The sequence below is a fragment of the Ailuropoda melanoleuca genome, unplaced genomic scaffold (assembly GCF_002007445.2).
Source record: "Ailuropoda melanoleuca isolate Jingjing unplaced genomic scaffold, ASM200744v2 unplaced-scaffold1173, whole genome shotgun sequence".
Classification (NCBI taxonomy): domain Eukaryota; kingdom Metazoa; phylum Chordata; class Mammalia; order Carnivora; family Ursidae; genus Ailuropoda; species Ailuropoda melanoleuca.
Window position 1 is genome coordinate 3289 of NW_023180204.1, and position 7268 is coordinate 10556.

The 7268-nt window shown below is 47.8% G+C and overlaps 1 long non-coding RNA gene across 1 annotated transcript; it reads right to left on the reverse strand.

Annotated features, from left to right (window-relative positions):
* Positions 1-1196: 1196 nt before the first annotated feature.
* Positions 1197-4704, reverse strand: LOC117797744. The gene is made up of 2 exons (XR_004622676.1): positions 4562-4704; positions 1197-1301 (listed from the first exon to the last, which is right to left on the reverse strand). It is a non-coding gene; the product is annotated as an uncharacterized LOC117797744 (long non-coding RNA).
* Between the last annotated feature and the right edge of the window lie 2564 nt (positions 4705-7268).

Below are 7268 nucleotides of genomic sequence, written 5' to 3' on the forward strand. Positions count from 1 at the left end.
GAACAAGAGAAAAGAAAAAGTCTGTTTCACCCCTGAACACTGGGGGAGTTGGGGAAAGGGGAAGACCATCAATGAACCAGAATTTTGAAGTCTTTTAGTAAGATTTATTGCAGAATGGAGGGCTGCACGATCTTGCCCATGAACGAATCTAATCCAAGAGAAGGAAAAACCATTTGGCCAGAAAGTGGATGGGACCTGCTTAGGATGACCCGCCTGAGGTGTGGTGGTGCACACCACCAGCCCACACTTGGATGATGGCAGGTCAAGTTAAAGCTGGCATTGCCACAAAGCATTCCAAGACCAGTTGTCACTGCACTGCCCTAGTTAATGGAGAGATGCTGATGGCGATGGCTCACATGCCGGTTTCTGCAGGAAACCAGAACACTGACCTAACTCACATATCTCCCAGGTCCACAGGAGCAGAGCCTGGAGGTGAGGTCAAGGCCCCAGCTTTCAGAGGAGGCCAACTTTCAACTCTATGAACAAGTTCTGCAAGCAGCGGGCCAAAATATGCTATCCCAGCCCTTGCTTGGCATGCACGGTGCCAGGCATTGCAGAAGCGCCAAACATAAGTAGTCAACGCCAGTTAGGGAAATGGAGCAGGGCCCCAGCTGACTAGGCGCTCAAGCAACTGGCCTCAAAAAGAACCCTGACGGCCAGCCTCGCAGGGACATACCTGGCATGAGACCACCATAGCTTCACCGTGACTCCTGTTCAGCAATAGCCTTGTCCCTCCTCCAGCAAGACAGCACCACTAGATTGTGTANTAGTAAAGTAAGTTAGTTAGTTAGTTAGTAAAGTAAGTTAGTTAGTTAGTTAGTAAGTTAGTAAGTTAGTAAGCCAATAAATTATGTCCATTTTCTAAGTCCCTTTAAGACAGCCTTTCAGCTTTTTTGTCACCAAAGCATTCCTAACAGACATCTCCATTATCTTATCAATGACAAATGGCTCACTGAGTCTTTAAAAGCACCTCGAGAAAATTCAGTGTGAGCAGGGCTTTCAGCTCTGCAATGTCTTAACGCACAAAAGAATGTTCTGGTCAGGCAGGTGGCACGAGAGTAAATGGCAACAGAAGGTACAAATCTGCAGGCCATGCCACTGTTCCTGCTTGAGAAAAACCAAGGGACCGCAGGGCAGGGCGCAGAGCCTCACAGAGACACCAGAACGACGGCCCCCGAGTCACACCCACTACTCACGTATCTTCTTTCAGTGTCGGTGCCATGCTGGCCCTGGAAACATGCCATCACACGCTTGTGCGAATGGTGGCACATTGACCGAACCGTGTCCAGGCGCCGCTCGATCTGACAAAATAGAGACAAACGAGCCTTTTGCAAGGGCTGAAGAACAGGACCAGCCTCTTCCTATGTGGTACTGGCACGTAGGCAGAAAAAGCATCCCGTGGTCTAAGTGTGTAGCTCTTGGGTGTACGTGGAAATGGTCCCCATTCACTTACACCAGGGGTTCTCATTATTAACATTTGGGGCCAGATAATTCTGGGTGTGGGGGGCTGTCCTCTGCACTATGGTGTTTAGCCTCATCTCTGGCCTCTACCTACCAGATGCCAGCAGCACCCCATTCCCTGAGGTGTGACAACTGAACATGTTGCCACACATTGTCAAACATCCCCCCAGTGGGCAAAAGAGCCCCCTCCCTTACATTGAGGGGCTTCCTTCCCTCAAGGGCTAAGTCTGCGTGCAGGGAAGGTGCGGAGTCCGGACTAAAACCTGCCGTCAGAAAGAGTGGTGGCAGCCGAGCTGGCACCACAGTCCCAGCAAAGCCCCAGCCCCAGCCTGCAGGAGTGCCAAGGAACACCTGAGGCCCAGCCCCGCTGCCAAGTGGGAAACACCACAGGGACGTTCAGAAGCGACCTCCCGCACACAAGACATCGGGCCGAGGGATCAAAATCAATGTTCCATGATTTCCACTCAAGGTCAGTGTCCTCAAAATAATTCCTTATTGGGTTTAGGATGGGTTGTTGGCTTTGTTTTTGTTTTGCTTTGAGTAAACCTCTACAGCAGAAGGGATAGCCAACAGTAAGAAACACTGACTCAGGGGACCCATGCATCACGATTTAGCTTCCCGAAATATTATTGCTGGGATATGGCTGTTTACGGCAAAGAAAGCTGCTTTTCACGGGAAGGAACGCCAAAAATGTGCATTCTGATGCCTCATTAAGACCAAGCACAGCCCCTTAGGGATGCTTTCTATTTTGAAGAAAAATCAGCAAATTCAGAGCAGAATGCATTTTTACCCCACAATGTTTTACCCGACGATATGGTCCTGTGCTTCTTTCTCAAAGGTCCTCACTGCCCCAGCACAAGGCCCGACCACCAGGACCCTGATCTGACAGGCATATAAGGACCAGATGCTGCATCAACTCCCCCTAATCCTACAATGACCAGATTTTAAAACATGGAAAAACTAATATGCACTCTTTATTTGCCACAAAAACAGGCAAAACCAAAACCAAAACCAAACAAAAACAACCCCCACCCCCCAAACTCCATTTCACTTTGATTCTGATTTCCACTAGAAAATTGTCAAGTCCACAGGGATGGGGGCCTTGGTCTGTTTTGCTCACTGATTTCTCCCCAGTGCCCGGAACACTGTCTGGTTCGCGAATAGAAGGCGTTCGTGTCCTATTTGTTGAAAGAACAAGTATGTATCAAGTCCCCGTGCAAGGTATTAGAAAACAACGGTAAATAAGTTGTGGTTCTCGCCCTCCCAGGATTCACGGCCTCCCAGGGAATCTCCACAGGAGCAAAATGAACTCCAAGCAAAAAACGAGAGGCAAAATAGAGCCTCTTGAACTGATCTAAGAGGCAGGAGGACACAAGAGTGAGTTAAGGGAAGTTTCACACTGGAAACAAACAAACAAACAAACAAACAAGCAAATCTCTCCATCCCTCCTGCTCTCCTGTTTAACCCATTAACTCCTGCTACTAACCCGATGGGGTGGACACAGCCATTATCCTCATTTTAGAGAAGGGGAAACTGAGGCACAGGGAGGTTCAGTAAATTCCTGAGGCCAAAGAGCGAGTCAAGGGCAGAACAGGGTAGGGAGGCTCCAGAATCCACTCCTTCTTTATAGTCAGAGAAGGGGGGAAACATCTGTAGCAATGACGGCAGATGTGGAATACCTATCCGTGTCATGGAATGAGGCGTTTCTAGAAACTGGCGAACTCTTGGGGCCCCAGTGCATGTTTGGGCAAAGGGACAAACGCAGTCAGTTGCTGCCTCTGCCTTCCGCAGGAACTCTGCCGTGCTCAAACTGCCAGCAAGGCCCTCTGGCTGCATCTTGGGGCTTCAAGGATTCAATGAGATCGTGTATGTCACTGGTGTGGGATGTGGGAGACAGAACACGGACATGAAAACCCAGTCTAGTTAAAGGTTAACTAAGACTGAATAACATTGCTGGAAGTCTGAAAACGAAGTTGAAATACATGGGAAAAGCCAATGAGGAAATATTATTAAGAGTATGATTGTCTAATAAATCTGGGGGGGGAAACCTTTCTAAACCTTAATAAAAACTTCTGGTCCTTTAAAAAAGGGGGGGGGCTCTTAAAATCTTGTACCTGCGGCTGCCTGTCATAATTTAGAAGGATGTTCTGACACGGGGTGGTACAAGCAACATTCTTCTCAACAATGCCAGCTCCTTCTCTCCCTAGGGAGAGATGGAGAATCACCTGGGAGCAGATCTTTGGTCTTCTGGGGTCAGGTGCACACACCTGCCGGGGGTCATGGAAATGACACGAGCGAGGAGGCTTCAGAGAAACCTCAGTGCAGGAGGGGCTCTGTCCTTCCTGGTGAGCTCTGGGGTGGCGTGGATGGAGGGGGCTGAGGCTGAGTGAAGGGATGTGTATAAAGGGTCCCAAGCCTTCTGGGAAAAACTCCCAGCCCCAAAGTTCGGGAAGCCTGTTGAGATGAAGCGCAGTGGCCCTGCCAGAGGTCCCCACAGGAAACAGCCCTCCCTACAGAGAGGAAAAGGAGTCCAGGTGGATGACAGGCCATCTCAGGGCCTCAGAGTGGTTCTGCCAGATCTGGTCACTGTCACCGAGACTCTAAATCCCTTGGGACCCAGCTCAGCCCAGAACTGCAGAAAAATAGCGTGAGAGGGAAGGAGAAGTCGAAACTCTAGATTGGAGCCAATGGGGCCCTCTACTGCAGCTGGCAGGGCCTGTCCCATCAAGGATGCCATCCCAGCAGCGAACAACAGTCCCTCAGCCTGCCCAGGACCCATGACCAGGCCACAGTGCCAGTGGACTGGCTGGGCCAGCCAGACCCCTCCCCCACCCACCCCACCCCAATACCTGGCGCTTGAAAGCAGGACTAGCCCCATTTGAACTTCCTAACATGACAACAAAGTTTCAGATCCCCTTTTTATCACCATGCAACCCAACTGCTTTTCCTTCCTGCTCAGAACCACGCTGATCAATTTCATTCTGTTTCAAAGAATACATACATACGTACATACCAACATCCGCTTCAGTTCTCACCTATGAGGTTTGGTTTGGTTTTCCTCTTTAAACAAAGCACTTAAAAAAGATTTTTATTTTATTACCTGTAACAGATCTTCACTGAGGACTTCTGTTTTCTCAGCTCTGTGGGGGAAAAAAAATCAAAAGTTCAGAGTTAGGAATCCAGAAATGCAAAGCAACTCAGGAAATTCAATAATTCTCATCCTGGAGTTTAAAACAAAAAGGGCAGGAATGAATGATAACGTGGGGAGAAATTCCACCANAGGGCAGGAATGAATGATAACGCGGGGAGAAATTCCACCAACGTTTACATCAGACAGCTGCTTAAGCAAAGACAAAGAAAAACCAAAGTCTGCAGAGAATAGCAACCCCCAACAAGGGCCAAGGATGGAGACCAGTGGCTCCCCGACTAGGGCTGTACAGAATCCCTGGCAGGGGGGTGGGGGGGAGTATGCCGATGTAAAATGCCAGTTTCCGGGTCTCACCTCTACGCTAATTCAGCAGGTCTGGAGCAAGATCCCACTGCGTTCTGAAGAAGCCCCTCCTGCCCAGAATTCCATGGCCCCAGACCCACAGACCACCCTTCGACAAAAGCCTGCTTAGAGAAGCTTAAACTTCATTTCTTAAAATGATCATGTCTGACTTTCACAGCCGTACTGAAACAGGTTTGTCACAAATCCAGGAACATGATTCAACAATACACACTCAAGATAGTAACAACTGAGCATCCCCTCCTTCAGGAATCTCATCTTGCCTTTAAAAAGAAACAAAGTATTTTCACAGCTTTCCCCCACCTATGCCTTCCAACTACCACTAACTACATTAACTCTGCAGACCTTTCCAGAAAGCCGACCTGCCGCCCCACAATCGACACAGGAGCGTTCAAGCTGCTCGAGCCTTGGTTGCCAGATCACAGTACTTTCTTAAGGAGACTTTCCCCTGCAGTCCAAAAGGGCAGCATCGTTGTTGCACATAAACCCAGAATGACTGCAATTGAGGTGCCATGTTGGGACTTCCTGTTTAAACAGTGATTGAAGCCAAGTCAATGAACATCCCTGCCCAACTCCCATGGAAATGAACAAGAGAAAAGAAAAAGTCTGTTTCACCCCTGAACACTGGGGGAGTTGGGGAAAGGGGAAGACCATCAATGAACCAGAATTTTGAAGTCTTTTAGTAAGATTTATTGCAGAATGGAGGGCTGCACGATCTTGCCCATGAACGAATCTAATCCAAGAGAAGGAAAAACCATTCGGCCAGAAAGTGGATGGGACCTGCTTAGGATGACCCGCCTGAGGTGTGGTGGTGCACACCACCAGCCCACACTTGGATGATGGCAGGTCAAGTTAAAGCTGGCATTGCCACAAAGCATTCCAAGACCAGTTGTCACTGCACTGCCCTAGTTAATGGAGAGATGCTGATGGCGATGGCTCACATGCCGGTTTCGGCAGGAAACCAGAACACTGACCTAACTCACATATCTCCCAGGTCCACAGGAGCAGAGCCTGGAGGTGAGGTCAAGGCCCCAGCTTTCAGAGGAGGCCAACTTTCAACTCTATGAACAAGTTCTGCAAGCAGCGGGCCAAAATATGCTATCCCAGCCCTTGCTTGGCATGCACGGTGCCAGGCATTGCAGAAGCGCCAAACATAAGTAGTCAACGCCAGTTAGGGAAATGGAGCAGGGCCCCAGCTGACTAGGCGCTCAAGCAACTGGCCTCAAAAAGAACCCTGACGGCCAGCCTCGCAGGGACATGCCTGGCATGAGACCACCATAGCTTCACCGTGACTCCTGTTCAGCAATAGCCTTGTCCCTCCTCCAGCAAGACAGCACCACTAGATTGTGTAACTTTGGCCTCATCTTCTCTGGCCAGGGCCCTGTATACCTCGGACAGAACTCCAAAATCCCTTCCTTCTGTTAAGTGTAAGTATACACAGAGAAGAGTCCCCAAGGCCTATTGAAACATTCAGAGTTCAAAAGATCCAGAGCCAGTAAGTCCTTTGATGAGACAAAATTGTTTTAAAAATATAACAGAAGAAGAGGAAAACTTAATTTTGAAATCCCAGTGTGGACCATTAGCAGGTATGAGAACGTTAGTAACAGCTCAGTGGTACAGGAGAACCAACAATGCACATCTTTTCCCCACAACTTGTTCAGTGACTTCACACTGGTAATTGGAAATGAAAAGTCAAATGCAATACAAACAAATGCAAACAATACAAATCAGGGCTTTTTTTTTCAGGGAGGGGGATCCAAACATTTATGAGCATGGCACTGCACTAGCCACAAAGAAAATAAAGCAAATGTAAAAACAAATCAAGTATTAACTTCAGGAAAAAAAACCCAAAAAGTCCATCAGAAAGAGTACACTACTATGCTTAGCTGCAAATAATTGATTGGATATAATAATGTAAATGTCAAACAGACATATATCCAAAAATTGTAATATAACTGTATTGGAAGGATAAGGGAGCAGAAGCAGAGAAGAAAATCACACAAGAGCACAAAGCCCTCATTTATCATGACAGGAAGCCAGTAAGTAATAACTGAAACTTGATAACTTGAAGGATGGCAGTTTATATATTATCTATAAATGTAGATAGNCCACAAAGCCCTCATTTATCATGACAGGAAGCCAGTAAGTAATAACTGAAACTTGATAACTTGAAGGATGGCAGTTTATATATTATCTATAAATGTAGATAGGAGTAACTGCCAGAATAGACAGAAATTTGAAAATAGTTGCCTCTGGGGTTGGGGAATCTCACTGGGAAAGTGGGATTAGCAGAGAGAGA